The sequence below is a fragment of the Cupressus sempervirens genome, chromosome 11 (assembly GCF_028749045.1).
Source record: "Cupressus sempervirens isolate cs-2001-9-10 chromosome 11, ASM2874904v1, whole genome shotgun sequence".
NCBI classification, from domain to species: Eukaryota; Viridiplantae; Streptophyta; class Pinopsida; order Cupressales; family Cupressaceae; genus Cupressus; species Cupressus sempervirens.
The window spans coordinates 629,779,451-629,802,828 of NC_143128.1; the positions used below are offsets into that span (position 1 = coordinate 629,779,451).

General features: G+C 30.8%; 1 pseudogene; it reads left to right on the forward strand.

Annotated features, from left to right (window-relative positions):
* The first annotated feature begins 1,637 nt into the window (after nt 1–1,637).
* LOC149531306 (caffeic acid 3-O-methyltransferase-like) lies at nt 1,638–21,847 on the forward strand (annotated as a pseudogene).
* Nucleotides 21,848–23,378: the final 1,531 nt, after the last annotated feature.

Genomic DNA, 23,378 nt, shown 5'->3' on the forward strand with positions numbered 1-23,378 from the left:
AAGTCATCAACTAGTTTGAGTGTCCAAAGACACTGTTCAATACCAAGTACCAAATACCAAGAGTCCTCAATGACTTGGAACATACTAGGTACTCCCTCATACAAGAAGCATCAACATTCAGTCTAGTCAAATAATAGTGTTTTTTACCACTGTACTAATGCACTCTTTGCATCACCTACTCAGAAGTAAGTAGGAGACTAACCCCAAGCATACCTCTCAATTACTTAAAATTATCTTTAGGCAAAGGCTTTGTGAAGATATCTACAATCTAATCTAAGTTAGTACTCACATACTCCAATCTAATCTCCTTTGATGTTGCTTTCTCTCTCAAAACATGATACTTTATAAATATATACTTTATCTTTGAATACAATACATGATTCTTAGACATACTCACTGTACTTGTGCTATCATAGTAAACGATAATAGGTTCTTCAATCTCAATTCTAATATCTGTCAACATTTCTTTCATTTACATAACTTGGTTATAGTTATTTATTTCTAAAACATACTCTTTCTCTATTGTAATCTATGAGATACAATCTTTCTTCTTGCTTAGCCAAGAAACCAATCTTCTTCCAAGAAAAAATGATCCACCACTGGTGCTCTTTCTATCATCCATACTGCTTGCCCAATCTGAATTAGTATATGCACACAAAGTGAAATTATTTGATCTGACATACCAAATTCCATAATAAGAAGTTCCTTTTAGATATATGAATATTCTCTTCACTTCTACAAAATGATAATCCTTGTGATCATCTTAAAATATTTCTACAATCCCAATTACATTTGCTATATTTGGTCTTGTATGACTCAAATACTACAAACCTCCAATTGTTGATCTATACTTCTTCTGCTCTATTGCAAGTGTCTCATCTATGTTGGATAACTTGTGACCAATTATCATAGGGGTACCAACAAGTTTGCATCTTTCCAAACCAAACCTTTTCAATAAGTCTTTTAGTTCCTATTAGGTTCCAAGAATTAGGAGGGAATACGAAAATCCAAATTCTCACATTCACCAATCTAACATTTGTTTATAAAATACAAAATTAGAATTAGAATTCATCTATGGTAATTTAACCCCAAAATGAGCATAGTAGATTCCTTAAAAAAAGTGGAATAAGAATAGCCTATTCTTATTCCAGTTGTTGAATTGTGGTGACTGATTAAGGAAGTATTGTACATATTCCATAATTCCTTGGCTGAATTTTTTTGGGGCTAGTATATTGGCATTTTATGGTCAACATGTTGTAACTAATTTTTAAACCTAAAGCAACAAAAATACTTGTATGAAAGGGCTTAGGGTTAGGGATTGTTTCATTGTGGGTGATACAAAAATTACTTCTTCCGATGGTATTGTGTTGTAAGGGATTACAAATTGTAATTACATTCTAATCACTAGATTGTAATAATATTGGACTTGCTATTTGGTAGACGTAGCCCAGGGATTGGGTGAACCTTGTTAAATCTTGGTGTCTTCTGTTTTCTTCTATATAATCTTTTTTTTTTTTTTTAATTTATATTTTCATGTAATCGTTATTTTTGTCTATTGTTTTACCCTAATGGTGGTGTTAGAGCGAGGTATTTTTTAGTTATCCTCTATAGGAAAGTCTTACAGTTGAGTGGCAGTGATGGCAGATGAGGGTGAGCAGAGGGTTGACAAGTTTAATGGGTAGAACTTTCAATTATGAAAGATGCAAATGGAAGACTATCTTTATCAAAAGGATTTATAGAAGTCGTTGGAAGGAAATACCATGAATTGGGGATCTATGACAAATGATAACTAGGATCTTTTAGAAAGAAAGACACTTTCAAGAATTTGATTATGCCTAGCACCATCAATGACATTTAATATTACAAAAGTGAAGATGATGGAATAGTTGATGGAAACCCTAGCGAAATTGTATGAAAAGCCCTCTACTTTAAATAAGGTATTTCTCATTAAAATCATTTATTTAATATGAAAATGGTAGAAGGTGGATCTTTTGCAGATCATTTAAATGAGTTTAATACTATTACTATTAATTAACTTTTATGGGTATTAATTTTGATGAATAAATTAGGGCTATCTTGATTTTTTGTCCTTTGCCTGAAAGTTGGAATGGCTTGGTAATGGTTGTAAGTAATTCCATTTCTAGATCTAATACTCTAAAATATGATGATGTGATCAGTGTTATTTGGAGTGAGGAAACTCATAGGAAAACCTCAGGCAGATCTACATCTAGAAGTGTTTTGAATGCACAAAGTTGAGGTAGAACGACTAAGAGAGTAAGTAATTCCAAGAATCATGGCAAATCAAGAGGAAAATCAAAAGGGAAGAGGTCTCAATTGAGAGGACCAAATGATTGCTGGTACTATGGGAACCTAGGACATAAGAAGAAAGATTATTGGACTCAAAAGGAAAATGAAGTGGAAAAGTAAGATGGAGACAAGGAGGAAAATGTGGTAAGTAACAAATTTAAAGACGATGCTTTGCTTCTATCTTTAGAAAGTGTTGATGATTCATGGGTTTTAGATTTTCTTGCTTTATTTCATGCTATACCTCATAAAGGTTATTTCATGCTACACCTCATAGAGGTTATTTCATTGATTATGTCCAAGGGGTTTTTGGGCTTGTTTATTTGGGGGATAATGAACCCTGTCAAATTTTTGGAAAAGAAAAAGTTAAGATTGAGTTGTATAATGGGAATCATTGGCTACTACATGAGGTAAAACATGTTCCAAGGCTAAGTAGGAATTTAATTTCAGCAAGGCAACTTGGTGATGAGGGTTGTGTAGTTACATTTTATGATAAAAATTGAAAGGTTTCAAAAAGTTCCCTTGCAGTAAAAAAAAGATGTGAAAGTAGGAAGCTTATATCTTTGTATAGGTCATATTGTTCTTTCTACTTTAATTGTTTCAGAGGAAAATGAATGTTCAGGAATAGTTGCGATAGTTGAGAAGGGAGAACAAATAGCTAATGCAAATTCTAATACAGTGTTGTGGCACCACAAACTTACACACATGAGTGAGAAAGGTATGAAATTAATTCATTCAAAGAATGTTTTACCAAGTCTAAAATGTGTTAATATGGATTTATGTGAAAGTTGTGTGTATGGAAAAAAAAAGAGAGTGAGTTTTGTGAAGACTGGGAAGGAAAATAAAAGTGAGAAATTAGAGCTTATGCATACAGATGTATGGGGACTAGCCCAAGTATCTTCCATTAGTGACACTCATTTTTATGTTACATTTATTGATGATGTAACTAGAAAAGTATGAGTTTATTTCTATAGACAGAAATATGATGTATTTCAAACTTTTAAGAAATGGAAATGCTTAGTTGAAAATGAGACTAGTAGGAAATTAAAATGTCTCAGCTATGATAATGGTGGTGAGTATTGTAGTCATGAATTTGAAGATTATTGCTACACTAATGGTAGTCATACATAGAAAATTGTTCCAAGGACTCCACAGGAAAATGGAGTGGTTGAACGCATGAATAAGACTATAATGGAGTCTGCAAGGAGCATGAGGTTGCATGCAGGGTTTTTTAAATATGTTAGTGGAGGCTGTCAATACTACTATATATTTGACTAATAGAGGTCCCTCTACTCCTTTGGGTTGTGGTATTCTAGAGGAAGCATGGACTAGTAAAAAGTTGAGTTATTCTTTTCTCAAGACCTTCGGTTGAGAAGCATTTTCTCATATAGATTCTGAAAAATAGAACCAAGTTGGAAGCTAAGTTGAAGAAATGTGTATTTTTTGGATATGTCATTGATGACTTTGGTTATAAGCTTTGAGATTTTGAAAATCATAAAATTTTAAGAAGTAAGGATGACATATTCAATGAGAAAGTGTTGTACAAAGATCTATTGCAGCAACATGAGAAGAAAGAAGATGATTATGTAGTGTTGGATGATACTCCAAAAGATGATGTTCCAACAATTTCTCATAATGTGCAATAACTACAACAACAAAAATATGACACAAAATAGTGAATGTTAGATAGTCAACAAGATTAAGTAGACCTACATAAAAATTTTCTCCTTTTTTGTACTCTCTTTTACTAACAAATGCTAGTGAACCTAAATGTTATGATGAAGTTGTGTAGGTGGATACTAAGATTCAATGGGAGTCTACAAGGGAAGATGAAGTGAACTCCTTAATGAAAAATAAGACATGGGATTTGTGCAAGTTGCCTGCAAGTAAACAAGCTTTACAAAATAAATGGGTTTATAGGTTGAAAGAAGAGGATGGAGGTAAGAAAAGATTTAAAGCCAAGTTAGTTATAAAAGGATTTGCACAGAAAAAAGGCATTGCTTTTGATGAAATATTCTCTCCTATTGTTAAGATGACTTTTATTTGCCCCGTTCTAAGTATTGTGGCCACTGAAGATTTACATTTGGAGTAGCTTGATGTTAAAATATCCTTCCTTCATGGTGATTTGGATGAAGCAATATATGGCTCAACCATAGGAATTTTTGGTCAAAGGTAAGGAGAACTTAGTGTGTAGATTGAAGAATAGTTAATATGGCTTGAAGCAAGCATCTTGGCAATTGTATTTAAAATTTGATAGTTTTATGCATGAGCATGGATATAGTCAGTGTCATTCAGATCATTGTGTTTATTTTAAGAGTTGGATGATGAAAACTACATTATTTTATGTTTATATGTTGATGATATGCTTGTAGTTGGGTCTAACATAGATCATATTAAGGGGCTAAAATGCTAGTTAGCACATGCATTTTCTTTGAAGGATTTATGGAAAGAAAAACAAATCCTTGGTATGAAAATTTGCAAAGATAGAAAGAATAGGAAATTGACATTATCTCAAGTTGATTATATTGCAAAAGTGTTGCAACATTTCTCTATGGAGAATGCTAAAGCTGTCAACACACCTTTACCTAGTCATTTAAAGTTGACTAAGGAGATGTATCCCAAGAAAGAAAAAGAGGAGGATAAGATGTCAAAGTTACCTTATGCTTCAGCTGTAGGAAGCTTGATGTATGATATGGTATGTACTAGGCCAAATATTGCACATGTAGTGGGAGTTGTTAGCATGTATATGAGTCATCCAAGAATTGTGAATTGAAATGTCATTAAATGGATTTTCAAATATTTGAGAGGAACATCTAGTAAGTGTTTACACTTTGTTGACTCAAATTTGGTATGGGATATTGATAGTAGGTAGAGTACTATAGGTTATGTATTTACTATTGGTGGGAAAATTGTGAGCTAGGTTTCTATATTACAGAAGGTGAATGCTTTATTCACTAGAGATGTAGAGTATGGTTCTACTATAGAGGTAGACAAGGAGATGATACTACTTTAGTTCTTCTTGGAAGAATTGGGACACCCTTAGAGGGATAATTATTTGTTTACAAATAGCCAAAGTGTCATTCTTCTTGCAAAGAATTCTGCTCTACATTCAAAGACAAAAGACATACAGTTGAGGTATCATTTCATTCAGTCAGTTTTGGATGATAGATAGTTAAAGATGGACAAGATACATATAGATGACAATCCACCAGATATGTTTACCAAGGTAGTAACAAGGGAGAAGTTGAACTCCTCTTTATCTTTGATTGGTCTTCTAGACTAAATAGGAATAAAAGAACAATAAAGTCTAAGATGTTTTGATCTAGTGGGAGCCTCATGGAGTAGTGGCGTAGCTACAGGATCAATCTCCAAGTGAGAGATTGTTGTTTAGTGTGGAGCTTGATTAGTCCCCAAGTGGAAGATTGTTAGATTGTCATGTCTAATCAAGAAAGTATTGTACATACTACAAAATTCCTCAGCGGGGTTCAGGTCTAGGTTAGGCTCAAAGTGGGGGTTTGGGGGTTGACAACCCCCAATACAGCTAGGTCTGTTAGGCCATGACTATTGGGGTTTAGGGGTGGAGCCACTGAGAATTTTTTTTGGGGCTACTATATCAGCATTTTATGGCTAACACATTGTAACTAATTTTTAACACTAAAGTAGTAAAAATACTTGTATAAAAGGGCATAGGGTTAAGGATTGTTTCATTTTGGGTGATCCAAACATTACTTCTTCTGACAGTATTGAGCTCTAAGGGATTAAAAATTGTAATCAGGCTGTAATCATTGGATAATAATAATATTGGACTTGTTGTTTGGTGGATTGATAGAGGGACTAAATATATAAATATGACCTTTTTAGATTTTTGTTAAGAACATGGCATAAAGGACTCAACTATCTCTTATTCACCCCAAAAAAAATGTGGTTTCCAAAAGCAAAAATAAAACTATAATAGAAATGGTTGGGTGTATGCTTCACTCTAAAAATCTAGAAGCTAAATTTTGGGTTGAAGTAGTTCATACTGCGGTATATATCTTGAATAGAACACCTACTAAGGAAGTTTTGAATATAACACCAAAAGAGGCATGGAGTGGAAGAAAGCCTAGAGTATCTCATTTTAGAATTTTTGGTTGCAATGCATATGCTCACATTTCTAATGAAAGAAGGAACAAACCTGAAAGGAAGAGTGAGAAGTCCATAATGGTTGGATATAGTGAGGAATCAAAAGGATATAGGTTATACAATCCTAAAACTAATGAATTCTATATTAAAAGAAATATATGCTTTGATGAAGATATAGGAGAAATATGGATAGTTCATGATGTTTTCAAACTACATATTAAATGCCTAACTACCAAGAGATAAATAAACACTATTTATTCTAGCAATCCCCCTTAATGTTTATTTGGAGAGGATAGGAACTTCCTTGAGTTGTAATAGATCCCTAAATTTAGTATATTTTACAATAGACAATGCTTTTGTAAATATATCAGCAACTTGATCTTCTATTCAACAAAATTGAAGCTCCACCTCTTGACTTTCAATTAGATCTCGAACAAAATGATGATACATATGCTTGGACCTTGCATGATATATTAGATTTTTTGCTAGCCTGATAGTACTTTGGTTGTCACAAAATATTGTAGTTGAAGAGTCTTGTGGATGGTGTAATTCTTCAATTAATTGGCTAATCCACAATGCTTCTTGTGATGGCTTTCATGATCCAATATATCCAACTTCTATCACTGAGAGTGATACCATTGATTGCTTATTGTTGCTCCATGAAATTGGTTGAAGTTGATTTTCTATCATCTATGTCACCTACATAATTAGAATCTTTATATCCAACTAAAGTAGGCTCTCCTCGATATTGGTATTCAATGTTAAGCTAGTAAGTACCCTTAATGTATCTTAACATTATTTTAGCCACTTTCCAATATTCAATGTGCAGATCTTCCATGTACCTAGATACAATACCAACCGCATATGCAATATCTTGTCTAGTTATATAGTAAGATACAACACATTTCCAACAAGTTGCCTATATAATTTTCCATCCACCTTCTTTTGAGTAGAGTTAGTACTCAACTTCAATCTTCTTGTCATACTTGCATACCCAAAAAGTAGTGCTTTAGTCCTAAATTAGTTATTTAAAAAACATTTATGAGTTGATCTTTAGTTATCTCAATATCATGTGTGTGATGTCATGTAATAATCAAGTCATCCACATACAATACAATGATAACAAATTTATCATCACTATATTTTACATGTAAATCTGGATCAACTTTACTTCTTTTAAATCTAACATCTAGAAAGTACTTATTTATTTTGAAGAACCATGCCCTTGGTGCTTGCTTAACACAATTAAGTGATTTTCTTAATATACATACCAATTTTTCTTGACCATATTAAATAAATCCTGGTGGTTGTTGCATGTAATTTTCTTCTTACAAGTGACCATGCAAAAATGCACTTTTTACATCCATTTCAAAAAATTTCCAACCAAACTTTGTAGCTAAAGCAACTATTGTATAAACAGAAGTCTTTTGGTAACTAGAGAAAAGGTTTCAGTATAATCTATACCTTCTTTTTGTGAGAAACCTTTAGCCATTAACCTTTCTTTGTATTTTTCAATAGCTCCATTTGATGCAAACTTAGTTCTATAGGTCCACTTGCAACCAACCACATTTTTCCATTTTCTAGAAGTTTTGTTAACTCCCACATTCCATTCTTTATCAAAGATTTGTAATCTTCTTGCATAGCTGCTTCCCACTCATCTTTTCCCTTTGCTTCTTCATACATGCTTGGAGTGTCAACCTACATCACCTTAGCCATAAGAGCATGTTAGCAAATATATTTCTAGGACCTTCTTGATAAATTTCTTGGATGCTTCTAAATTTCCTTGGATTTTCGTTATCACTTTCACTTGATTCTTCAACTTGAGTATCTTCTCCTATAGTAGTTTGCACACCTTGACTAACCATTGATAGAAGTAGAATTTGCTTCATCAATCAAGATTTGGAAGAAATATAATATTAGGGAGTTATCATTCTTAACATCTTCATCAAACCATACATTTCTTTTAATATAGATTTCATTTATCCAAATGCGAAAATTACTCTAGAGAGGTTTCCAAGAGTCCTAGCAAGTCATTCACTCCTCACTTTCTCTTTAACCATGGGAAATAATGGGAAGCCTAAGAGGATCTATGGTCTTACTCCTCTGTGTAGATACATTGTGAAGAAAAGGGATGCGAAGTCCTTGGCACCATTTGTACTAGTGAATTAGGACAAGGTCTTTATAGACTCTTGGTTTCATCTAAAGGATGTTGTTCTTGACGGGAGTCAGCCATTTACCAAATCTCATGGGGTGCATGCATTTGACTACCCTGCCATGGACCATATATTCAATGTCATATTAAATAGGGCAATGTCTAAGCATTCTTCAATGATGATGGAGAATATTTTTGATATCTATCATGGCTTCAAATAGCTAGAGGAGCTTGTGGATGTGGGAGGTGGATTTGGGTCTACTTTTAATCTTATACTCTCCAAATACCCTCATATCAAGCGAGTGAATTTTGACTTGCCTCATGTTGTGAAAGATGCTCCTAAGTATCTAGCTTAGTAAATAGTATTGATCAATGTGTAAATGAGTGCTAATCATTTCTATTTTATTGTTAATTAATTAGATTTAATTGATTGTATTAACATTTTTAAAGATTACATTATTTGAGATTTTTAAATTATATTTTGTAAGTGACTATCAAGATAATAAGGAATTGACTTTTTAAAAGAAATATTATTGTATTTCAAATAGAGATCAATAAATAGATTGTGTTTAATGGATTACAACATGATCTAAAAGTGTAGATCATAAACCAAAATATTGTCTAATCCATGTTCTCGAGCATTATGAAGAAGGATCTTGTAGATTGACACAAAACATTGATAAAAATTTTAAACAAAATCTATTTGAGAAACACCAAATCTAAAAATACCAATATTACTTAAACATTGACTTTAACTTGTTTTGGAAAATATCTCTTATTTTTCTATTTATATTCTACTTTAAGATTTTTATTTAAATCACTCATAAACCACAAACTAAACAATTTTGAATGAATTTTGGATAAGGTGTCACACATGTTGGAGGAGACATGTTTGAGAATGTACCATCAACCAAGGCTATTTTTATGATGGTATGTAATTCAAATTAATGATTTGAAATAGTTGGGTGATGTTTCTAACAATATTTGCTAGTATTTTTAGCATTTAGACTCTAGATAAAGATTATAATACTTATGTTTCCACTTTAGATATATGTCTTGATTATTGAATGAGGTGGGTGTTTGATTTCAAAATAAAATTACCTTCATATAGAAAGATTTGTTTTTTGGGGTCATTTTATTAAGAAATATTTCAATTTATATATTTGGCATCTAGTTCTTCAACATTTATCTTTAGATTTATAAACAACTTAAATGCATAATGTAATTTGAAGGTTGCAACTTTATTGTGAAAGTCATTATAATTTTGACATTGGTACTGTATAAATAATGGACTATTAAGCAAGCATTGGGTAAGCTAGAGAAATGTAATATTCTTTTTAAACAAATACAATAATTACACCATTGGTAAATACTGAAGCTTACAATAAATAAAAATCTTATATAATATAATAATAATTCTTAAATGAAATTAGTTGCTTGTTGGTTATGGTCTAATTTATTCTCTATATGATATTTGAAAATGTATTTGGTTTGACTATTAAACTAGAAAATTAATATTTATTTTTATTTTTTCTGTCAGTAGATTTTACATGATTGGAGTGGTGATCATTGCATAAAGTTTTTTAAAACCTATCACAAGGAATTGTCAAAGAATGGAAAGTTGATTGTAGTGGATTGTATCTTACCAATAGATGCAGAGACCGCTACATTTTATAGAGATTCATCTCATATAAATCTTTTAATACATTGGCATAAAATCTAGGAGAAAAGAGAGAACAAAGGAGGAATTTGACAACCTTGCGAAAGTTGCAAAATTTTAAAGAGATATCGAGTCAATTTTTTTGTATTAGTGCTATTGGGTTATTGATTTCTACAAGTGACTTTGTTAAATGTTCATTGTGATAGCCCTTGGAATGCAGACTTGTTTTGTACCATGTTCAATAACTTGATGGGTATGAATATACACCCTTGCTAACATTATAAAAAATATTCCATGGGCTTCAATGCTAAGAATATCATAGATAACCCATTTAGAGTTTTCTTTTCTTTCTCCATTTACTATGTTTGTTTAGTTTTAGTTGTGTATATTAGACTCCTTTCATATTTTGGTCTCAATAGAGAGCTGATATAAATTTTCTTATTTGAAAACTATTATTGCATTGCAAATTAATTGAAATGCAATATATTTAGCACATTTTTTGTAGAAACAACACTTGCCTCCTTGAATAGCTTCTTTCAAATTATATCCAAAATATTATTGAATAATTATATGAATGATGTCTACTCATTTTATCCTTAATTATTTTATAATGATAAATAATAAAAATAAATACAACTCTATGAAATAAAAATAGAATAAAGTACCATTTATCTTACTTTTAAAATTAATTAAAATGGATCAAACAATGAAATTATTTTCAATAAGGTGGTATTTTTAATAATCGTATTTGTTCAGTATTATTTGTATGAAAAATATGTCATGATGGTGGAATAAGATGTAACATTTTTAAAGAAAATTAAGATGCGTATGCTAACCAAGCTTGAAAACTTATTATTCTCATAATCCAAAGCTTGGGTTCTCTTCCCCCACTTGGAGTTGAGTTAGATGGTCATTGGAAGGGGTCGGTTTATAAAAACATTAACCAAAATTTGACAAAAGACTAACCAACCTAGACATAGATCTAGTAACATCGTCTAGAGTGATGAAGTGTCCAAATGAGTTGCCAATCTTCTTGAGGACTCTTTCATCTAAGAATTCAAGTGGGGACATAGGAAAATGAACCCATATACATGCCAAGTGATGGAGGTAAATTGTAGGGTCAATTCCTTGTTTCTACTGACCCAACAAAAAACCATGGTTTACATAACTCAAAGTACCCAATAAGACTTTGTTAACATCACTCTACAAGGTAAAATTGAGCACAAAAATTCCACCCAAAAGTGTTAAAACTGAGACACTACCCTTATGTTTCCACTGGCAACTCCATTTTCTAACCATTTCAATTGATGGTCTAATTGTTAAAAATCTTCCTACCAAGAAGAGATGGATAGAAAAGGATACATTCTCTGCTAAGGAGTCTAGCAGAAAAAATTTTGGGCTTGCAACACCTTATATGACCTTTGGAAGATCCATCATTGCTATCCTCTTCTTGGATCCTATCACCACCTCATTGTAGCTCTTCCTCAAAGATAGGGTAGTAGGAACTAACTTGGGAGGATCAATCCCTAGAAAGGATAAATCATCTCTAATTCATATTTTAAGAATCAAAAATTAATTTCTTAATTTTTTTGTTAATATCTCTAATTCATCTTCTATTGTCATCTTTTTGGTTTTATAAGAATCAAAATTTTAAAATCTAATTTGATAAAGATCAAATCAATTTTACTATCATAACTTTGTTATGTCTATAGAAATCTAGCACTATTCCACTAAATAAATATAGTACACAATAAAAGATAAGCATTTATTTATGATTAGTATATAAGAAAAAGATAATTATCTTAATCTTATTTATTCTCATTATAAGAAATAATATACTACATGTAAATAATTTACCATCTCTCTTTTAGTTATGATTCTTCTATAGTTGAGTAGAACCTAAAATAGATAATCATACAAACTCTAAAAAAGATATGTAATAACAAACAATTAAATATAAATGACTCATACTACCAAAATATTCTATAGGTTGACAATAAATATCTTTATTTTCTTAAACTAATTCTATGAAATCATTGTAATCTCACACAAAATATTCCTTGCAATCTAATGAAATAAAATATAATTAAGATATGACAATCATTAACATGAAGAGATTTCACAATTAGTCATGGTAGAGATATGTAGTTTCTAGATTTTATTGTGTGTCATATCTTTGCACTAACATTTCAAATCACACTCAGTGATCGATCATCAGAATGAGAAGAATTAAAGGAGATCAATTATCTATCATCAAGATGGGAAGAGCTAAAGGAGATATCTCATCTAACATGTCTCATCCAAATGATGGATCACTATGTGTGATTTGAAAATTTTATAAAAAAATATAACACTTAATCAAATCCAAAATATGCATCTCTATACTATGATAATCATTGTGAAGTCTCCACGCACCAATGCTCAAATCCCTCATCATAAGAGTATATCTTGCAACATGTTTCACCTTCCTCAAGACAATAAGTGTCAAAAATACAAGCATCCATCTAGGGATTGCATAAATAACCCCTCGAGTCACCACATGCTCCTATCTCACAACATGTCATATCAACACCACACTGAGACTTGTTATAGGATGTATTATCTATTCATGGATCATCCTAAGAAATTGAAATACTTGCCAATATATCAACAATCATCACATAAAAATAATAGAATGTGATCCAAAACATTGATACTGAAAAAATACACAATCAAATTCAAAAACAAAAATTATATGACAAACGAATTGTAGAAATCTAATATTATTAACAATTAAAATCATCAATGCAAATAATCAGAATAAGGGTGAGCTTATACTAGCTATACCTACCACCTACCATGCACATGACACAATGTGACTATTATAATTAGCAGCATGCAAAATGATTTCATTGTCTTTCCCCTTCTCTATTTTTCTTTAAGGAAAGATGATGTGATAAAATGATATTTCAATCCTATGTATAAAGAGGATCCAACCCCTATTATTATAACTTTACTATGAGTTGTCCTATACATTTGGAGATTAATTCAAGAAAAGTGATGATAACAATGCATGTGCTAACAATCTAAGACTTTCTAAATATATGGCTTGGATAAATCATCCCACATATTCCCTCATCTTGAGAGATTTAATTAAACTAGCACTTTCACTTGAGTAGGGTGTAAGAGTACAGTTGATGGGGTTAGGGGTCAAAATGTCTCAGTAGCTAAAGTTTTTGTTAATGATGGTGAATTGATGGTTGTTGTTGTTACTTCTATTTTTGTCAATCCCTTGGGAAAAGAAGAGATTCATCTCAAACCCTCAATATAATGTCCACAAGGGGAAATATGAATTAATTCTTGCCATGTATGAATATAATTGTTTACTACATATGCTACAAAATCTCTAATTATACCAAGGATGGGAGATTTCTATTTCTCCTCTTCATTTTCACAATTTGTGTAGATTTCATTACAATGGAAGGATCCTCCTCTATATTAACATGAGTGTATATCATCAATTTCCATCTAGTATAAAACTTTGACCTCATGAAATTAAGAATCTACACCTTCATCTTTAATGATTTGAAATATGCAGAGATTTTCTCCCCTTGCAATTTGAATCCACAAAACTAAAAGCATAAATGTGTCTACACTCAATATTAGTTGTTTTATTGTTTCTTTAAAGAAGTTAAAAGTCATAAAAAATGATCATTAGAATAAAAACATAGTTCTTTAAAATATTTCTTGCATGTGAGCTATTACCAAATGGCGTTCACAAGTATGAAGAAATTGTAGACACTTTTTTCAACTTCTAATATTATTTGTTTATATCAGCTCAAATTGCATGGATGTCATGAGGCATTCAAGTATTTTATAGAAGATATATGAATGGTCTTGATATATAAAAAAGTCTTTTTGTCATTGTACATGGAAGAAGTCATTTTGTCATCTTTGGTTTTGCTAAATTATCTGTGCTATATTTTATGTCTATTGGTGACATCATTTTGTAAATAGGGTTTTGTGTTTGTTTTATTCTATAATCAAAACTTATATGTCCACTATATAAAATATGTATTATATTTTTTTTGTTAATTTAGTACTAAGTACTATTCTTCATTTCTAGATATAGGGATTTAATTCAAAGTTTAATTTGATATTAAAAAATGTCTAAGAGATTCCACTAGGGTTTAGTGAAGTGATGGTTGTGGCTATTATTATGTAGTAGTAAACATTCAAATCTAATTCAAAGCATTCTGTTTGTCTAAGTGTGTGCCAAAATTTCATATAGACCAATTTAATGTGGATCCTAATGAAGAATCTAACTAGTTAAAAAGTAAGGGGCTATTTTAAAATTTCTAGAGTATAAAATTGAAAGAAAACTTTAAACACCAATTTTTTAGACCTAAAACAAACTGACACTTATATAGAAAGAATACAAAAAAACTGATATTCAATGAAATATTATAAAGGAGAAGTAAATGAAAAGATCAAGTGAATTATGTCATCTTCCTTTATAGAAAAAGAGTTCCATACACATTTGAATTCCTTTTCCCTTTTTTGAAATCATCCATTTATATAATACACTATTTGAAAGACATAACTTAATAAAACTCTTAAGAAAACAACTTGATATAATTATCTAATTATTCTACATCTCTATTAGTATCTACCAGTACTATAGAATTGTTTCGATCAAGTTGCGAGCAACTGGAGAAAGCCAATTTGTACACTTGAAATCTCTTTTGAAAATCTCCACACCATATTGAACTATATAATTAAAATATTTTAATTCAATCATATAAGGATTCATGTCTTATACATAATCTAATAGTGACTCTAGGGATGATGAAGTTGATTATCACCTAATCTACACTAGAGTGGTTTCCTATGTCTGCACTTGTATGCAACCTTCAATGAGTCTAATAGTACTTATTCTATCTCCAATGCCTTTGTAATCTTTCCTTTGAGACTTTTTTACTTACCTTACAAGACATTAAGAACTCATTTTTCAGTAAAGCTATGATTTTTTACAAGAGAGTAAAAAGTGGTGGGAGATGAACCATTATCTAATTTATAACATGCCAACTTTTCAAAGGGATATTTGCGATTAACAATTTACATAAAATGTTTGGGTAAAAGTAAAAAGTTGTGTCACATTTCAGGTTTACTTATCAAAAAAAGTATATTTGAGTATTTCTATCTAAAAATCAATTTTTTTAAACGTATGGTCTGGATAAATCAATTCTCGCTAAATTATATATGGCCTCACACTTTTCCAATTGGAAATGTCTATTAAATGCATATTTTATAATAGTTTGCATCCAATTACTATTTAAAAATAAAATTATTTCAAAACATTAATGTTTCAATAACTCTTACTATTTTTAATGATATTTTTTAATAACATATAAACACCATTTTATAGAGCTTGAAGTCAAGAGTATTCTCATATAGAGTTTATAGTGTTTTAATTATATATATTATAATCTAATTAAAAGAATTCTACAAGAACTTATTTTAACACTTGAAAACATGTTGATTTTGAGAAGGAGAAAAATATTAAATGATATTAAAAAAAATAAAAATTATATGATGTTCTAGAGGAGAGTCATTTTCCAAAATGTATAGTTTTTCTTCTGGTTAGAGTAGATTTGATTTGAAAAATGTGGTGGGAAATTAAAACTATCAATTTCAAGTGAGTTGAAATTTAAATTATTATAGAAGAGAAAATGTAGGTCGAAAGACAATTTTTATATTTTATTATTATAGCTATATATGTTATCTATAACGTAGTCTGAGATAAAAGAGAAATAAGTTTTTTTCATTTAGTTTTGTGGTGGGAACCAAACCCCTAACTTTTAGCATTTTTCAGCAACTAAATTATTATCTAATAAAAATTAGGATAATATATCAATTTTTATTCAAAACAATTATTCAAAAAAATTATTTAAAAAAATTTATCCTAAACTTCATCCATTTCTAGACATTTCATTAGTTTACTTCATTTTCAAACTCTAAATAATAATGCCAATTTTATGTCATTGAAGGTGAACAGTTATATTATTTAGTCTTTTCCTTTACAAAAGGGTGAGACATATTTTTTCTTTTACCTTTTTACCTTATGATAAAGATCTACAATTTACATAAAATGTTTATCTTATAATAAAGATCTACAAGTAAAAGAAAATAAATATTTACCTCTTGATAAAGCCATGCAAGATTTCTATCATCAAATGACAACCATCCTCTCAATAGACTAATGAGAAGTACACCTTAAGAACATAGTTCTTTGGTAGCCTTGTTGATGAGAGAAAGCAGAGAAAACATACTATGTTGTAACTCATAAATCACATAAATCATGAAGAAAAATAGAAAGCAAATTTGCAATACTTAAAGAATATTAAAATAAAATGAACTAAAGAGTATAATAAAACTTAACAATAACTAATATTATTATTAGTTTTAAATACTATAAATTGAATCTATGTATAAGTTCATAAATGTTTAAAAAAATAAATTTTCTATCAATATTCTATGATCATCATTTTTTAGGATGCATAGGAGTATTATTCTATTTGACATCTGGTTTTAAATATTATCTTTTCTCACTGTGAAGAGTTTCTTTGTGATTATTTGTGGACTCCAACAGATGGCTTTACACAGAACTAGGAGAAAGAGTCTAAAAAAAGGCTTCAACCACTTCAAACTTACAAACTAGTGTGCCCACAAGTATAAAATATTGTGTATCACAAACAAACTAATGAACTTCAATTTTTACATTTCATAAGGATGGGACCTTATAAACTGCTATCATAGACCAATGTTATTAAAGTCCTACATTGGACCACATAAATATAGTTTTAAAGAATCACATCTAAATATAGGTTTGAAATGTCTCATTTGATACATTGTCAATGTATTGTCAAGTGCAAAACCATTAAATTTTAATCTTGGATATATAATCATTTGAGGCTCGGAACTATTCTTATATGCACATTTGGAAACATATTTGCATTGGATTGAACTATCTATGATATATGTTGCTTTTCTCTATTATTTATTTGGGTATTAGTACAGCATTCATTCACTCTATTTACATTGATGCAATGAAAATTGTCATAACCGCATCTATAGTATCATAGGATTAGTCAAAATGAATTTAGCTTTCAGTAATCAAATTTTTGAAATAGTTTTTTTATTGTATTATTGTTTCAAGGTACATGATATATATATAGAAGGCAAAGCATGGTCAGTCAGCTTCAAATGTATTCTGGCATGTAAGTCTCCAACCAACCAAACGCGAGAAACATTGATCAGCAGCATTACTGGGAAGAACAGATTTTAAAGGGAGAGAATGAGGCTACCATATTTTAGAATTAATGCCCCACTATGACGAGGGTACCAATACACTTGTAAATCGTCTTACCTTTAAGACATCTTGATGTTCTGAGAATGGGAGATCAGACAACATGACAAAATAAAGGAACAACAACTGAAATAAATTGCCATGCATTAGACAATGATCAAATAATACAAGTTCAGCGATGGAGGAAGCATTAACAGGTGTGATTAAGTGAAGGATCAATGGTAGCTATTGCTTATGAAAAAGAATTACAGGAGTTACACTCTGAAAAACCACAATCCTCTCTGAAAGGCCTGCAACTTGCCTGGGGATGCTGATCTTCATGGACATATTAAGTTGTATATGGTGAAGACCAAAATGGGACAAGGCATCAAGGAAAGAGATTCGATAAGAATTGGTTCTAATAAGAGCAGATCAACATATTGTACATTAGCGATCAGATTTGGATCAGAAATTATTCTTTATTGCACGCAGTAGCAACCTTATTCATTTGTGGTATGCATTAGATGTATGCTTAGTGCATGTGTGATCAAGACAGTGTCTAACATATGATTCCATATGTATTTGATATAGTTAATGACGTGAAGTGCTAATCAATCAAGGAAATAATCATGTATGGGTGATGCATGAGATACATTTGGGAGAACTGATATAGGGTCACCTCTAAGCATCTGAATCCAATTTGAATGGAGTTGTCTAGGTTGAATGTCCCTACCACTTATGGGCATAGGGGTCAATTTGCCTAAGTTGTCTTAGTTTTGTGTTATCATCTTCAATCCCCATGATGGTTGGTTTGGATTTTCTGGCCCAGTGAGATTTAAAAACGTAGTCTATGATGGAGAATGTGAATGTAAATTGATATGCTTTCTGTAAGGTTCTCATTATTTACAATTGCCAGCTAAAGCGTGATCCTCAGGAGAATGATATGTGTCTTTCTGAACAATTGCTATTAATAACAGTTGTGTCATTCATATCTTGCACTATAGAAGGTACAGCAGATGAGAGAATCAGATAAAAGATTTAAGGGTAAGAGAAGAATAAGAATAAACAGTACAAGAAGAGAAGAAAAATATTGAGGACAAGATGGAAGCGAATTCGAGCAGAAAGCCCACGGGGGAGACACTGTTGTGACTGGTGTTAATGGCAGTGAATCTCTCTAAGACCAGGAGCGCCTTGCCAAAGGTAATATTCTTTATTTTGAGTGCGTGTCAGACTGTAGACTGTAGAGTATATCTAGCAAATTGATGCTTTTATTTGCATAGTCATTTATAAACTTCTGGTGTAAATAAAATGAAGGTGTATAAGGACAGTTTACTGTGTGATAAATTAGATAGAAGAAGAGCCAAAGTAAGATTTTCTTTCTTTCATCTTCCCTATGGAATTCACTAAGATAAATAATCTAATGAGCTTTGTATTGATATACTTCAATATAATCTTTTGTTAAATTCAATTTCAGATCATGAAACATTTCATGGATTGGAATATCCAAATGTTTTGAAAAAGTAAAATATTTAGAAAAATCATTCACCAAATTTTATTGCATAATACTTACACCTTGGACAAGCAGATTAAGCCTACTCCAGCTTTGGAAACTCTGCCAATGTTGAAATCATTTCCAAAATGTTTAAGAAGTTGTAATTTAGTAGTTTTACTATTGGAAACATAGGAAAGGAAATAATAGAGCAATTTCATGACCTTTTTATCACTTTATGATCCATGACCATCTAGATTGGAGGGCATTCACCAGATGGAAAACAATAGATCATAAACACAAATTTGAATTTTATAGATTGTTGCAATGAAATTTACAGACTTTAGATTGTCCCGTTATTATAAGCTTCTTATGTCTTTCTTTACTTTTTTCTAAAACACTTAGGATAGATTTCTAGAAGACACTGAAAATAGTTGCAAATATGAGAACCTACCAGATTATTGAACTTTGCAGGAATGATGTGAAATGACAATTGGTTGGTCACGGGTCTTTTACCCATGCTAAGCATTTTAACTTAGCTTTTTAAGTAATATTTTAGCAGACATTGTTCAAAATTGCTATTAAGAGAATGACTTTGTTCATAAATTTTAGTCAGATGATGAATTTTTTATCGTTTCTTGGTTGCTTTAGCTTCTTGGATGTGGATCGTTTATGGACTAGCGGTACTTGATTCCTTATGGGGCTTTCGAACTCTCCAAATTTTCATTAGAGATGTGTGAAATCAAATCTTTATGAAGCTTTTACAATTTCTTGCATTTTTCTGTTACTTCATTCATATTTCGTAATGTTACGTGAATTCAGAAATGAAGCTTTTATAAAGAAGTTTTAAGATGCTTAGTTTCTGTATCTATTAAAATAGTTGTAAAATGATTTTTCGGAGAGGATTTTAAAACAAATTGACAAGATTATCATGGAAGAAATCTGATTCTAAATCCAGACTTGATGTTCTAAACCCAAAATAAGATTCCCTTGTGTCAAGAAGTCCAAATGCAAATTCAACATATCCCCCTTCAATTCAAAATATAACCATAGGCCCTCTTTCAAAAATTGTTTATCATGAAAATACTTTACACTTGAATTATTATTCATGATTTTGATCCAATATTTTCTTCTTTCCCCTGCAGGATTTACTTTATTTTGTTATCTTCTAGGTTTTCATCTATCAAAGGAAAACAGTAGTTAAAAACTTGAAAATTGGAGGATGGAAGGAAAGCCCTTCAAATTGTTCTATATCTGTTTACTGTTTGTAATGCTTTAACCTTATATGTTTCAAAGGATATCTATGAAAAAAGTGTTTCAACATTGTATATATAGATTTGAATAATTTATATACAGATTTCAAGATTCAATGAATAACTAGTGCTAAGAATGCTCATCTTGTAGATGACACTAAGGGATTGAAATTTATTTTATCTAATCCCAATCAATCAGGGATAAAGAAGATGGGAGATGCAATATTTTTTGAATACAAGAAGTTATGGCCCCTTGCTGCAACCACAAGCATAGTTTACATGATGAACTATATGAAGAGAATGAATAAAAGGATATTTTGTTGGCATTTGGGCAATCTACAACTTGCTAGATGTTCTCTTGGAAATTTAGGAATCCAAGTTCTTGCTTATGGCCTCATGGTATGCTTTTTATTTACATTTTCCTACTTATGTTTATAAGCATATAAATATAAATTAGATGGGGACTTTTATAGATCTAGTTATATTAAAAAAAAACTAAAATTCTAGACTAAAATTCTAAATCATTGTATAATATGATTTAGTTTTAAATGTAAATCTAAATCAGATTTAGGAATCTTGATTTCAGCCTTGTAATGCTGAAAAATCAAGACTATAGACTCAAAAATTTAAGCAAACAAATAAATGTATACAGAACACATGGTTCATCATTAATATTAAATGATAGAAAAATAGGAAATCTCTATTTTCAACCTTGTTTTCCATTTTTAATCTGAAACAAGATTAAAAGGAGAAGAACGTTGTACTTTAGAGCCCACAATTAAATCGTATAACACTATGCCCTATAAATTTCTAATTTACTCTAGTTTTCCAAAGAAAACTTTTAAGTGGGTATAAAGGGGAAGAGCTGAGTTCATTATTAAAGAATATTAAAAATCCTTTTTAACATAAAGTTTTCTAAAGCCATGTTAGTGCACATCAAAAAAATTTACCAAACTGAAGAGCTTGCAAGATTTCTTATAGAACATTACCAAAAGCGACATATCCACTCAAAAACAATGGAATACATAAGAGTTACTAACAACACAACCAACATGATATTACGAAATGAAATCCAACCCCTTGCTGTCAGTGCATGCTATCATCTGTATAGTTGTTGTAGATAGTAATAAAAACACTAGAAGAAGGGTTATCAAAAAGCACAAATCTCAAAAAAAAAAATTAAAATTAAAAAAAAAATTAATTTTAATGTTTTTTAAAAATAATAGTAATAATTATAATTATATTTAGCAAACAATGATGTGATGAACAATATCCGTTTAAGCAGTACCAAACCAATGATACGTTACGCAAGCTCCACACATATCCAATTTTTAGCACACCTTGGCGATCGATTTGCAGACTCGTGGCCTTCCCCTTCACTGCGAAGAAACTTACTCTACACTTAGGTTGCTCAGACAATCAAGAGGCAGGTTCGTGGCATGTCCTTTTCGGCGGTAAAGCTGAGGAAATTTGGGCAGCAGTCTGCAAGCAGCTGCGTGAGCCAAGTGAAAGCCTATCGAAAATTAAAGAAGTGGTCTAGAAGAGATCGACACATTGCAAAGAAGGGAATCCCCACCAACTTCACAAACATTAAAAATTCATAAATTTTATCTGCGTTCTCAACAATTTCTCCGCTTTCCGGGATTTAGTGTTGAAATTTGGAGAAACTAAGGCTATCCTTATCTACTTTCTCAACAATATTCACATTGCAATGAAGTAATCGTCAGCGATTTCGCTAAGGATAAAAATTCTTTAATTCTATCAACATTGCCAAACATTCGTCCCCTTTACGCAATTGAATAGAAAAAACTGGAGAAATGAAGGCAAGAAGTTGCATCGAACACGTTGGTCGGTGGAATTGTTTTTCCTAGGGTTGTTCAGGTTTATGAAAGTAGTTGATTCTTCTACCTGGGCATAGCTATTCCAGTAGTGGTTTTATTTTAAATCTTGCACTATATGGATGCTAAGTTTTTTCCCTACAACTTAAACATCATACATTAAGATTCATTCGAAGTCTAAAAGTGTTAAATAGTAAAAGTTGACTTATTTTTCTGAAACTTAATTTTCTACTCAATGTGTGATGTTTAAGAGTAGTCTATCTTTTCACATTGGATTCTTTCCCTACATTACTTTCTTGCACTTTTATTTCCATTAATGATTCTTATATCTTGCTTGCCGTTCAAATTTGAGAACTATTAGATTATATTTGATAGGTGTGGTTTATATATCAGACACTAAATGTTGAGGCTTAGTGTGGCCTCATAAAATTTACAACTCCATGTCCGTTTACTCTATCTTATTTGATCATTTGGTTTGTCAGAGATTTCTCAAATATGAGTGCATAAATTTGAAATAAGTTAAGTTTGAGTTCTATAGTATTCATTTATTATATTTTAATAAAATATTTTATTTATTGTTCTTTTAGATTTTTCATCTAATCAAAAAAATATTGAATTAAACTTTTTATATAATATTTATTATGTAATTGTATACTTTTTATTAAAAAAATAAATTTTTTTTTTTAATCAATTATAAATAAATAAAAATTATATTTTGTTTTTATGAAAAGTCATTTTTCTATTAACTTAAGTTAAATATTCGTAAAATCGGGTCAAGGGATACAAGGATCACCCTATGAGAAATCATGCAATAGAGCTGGAATGATAAGAATTACTAATCAAAGAATATATATAAACTATCCTCAGGCAGCTAATGTAGTGCTAGCCATTTGCAATTACTTCTCAAATGATAGAATTCATATTGTTCCCATGTATCACAATCACTTTGGGTGTTTATGGTTTACCTTAACCAATGCAATTTTGAAGTAGTTTCAATCTCATCATGAGCTTCACAAACATAACACAAGTGATTTTAAGAACAAACTTCAGATTGAAGTTATTTTGGCTCACCAAAAATCTCACTCACAAATACTTTTAGGATTACCGCAAACCATGCATTCCCTAGGTCTAATGACCACAAATCACCACTACAGGGAAATTATCATCACTCTGGATCTTTATTCTTCTGTATTTCCAACAAAACTGATTAGTAAGTCCATAAAAAAAAAACCC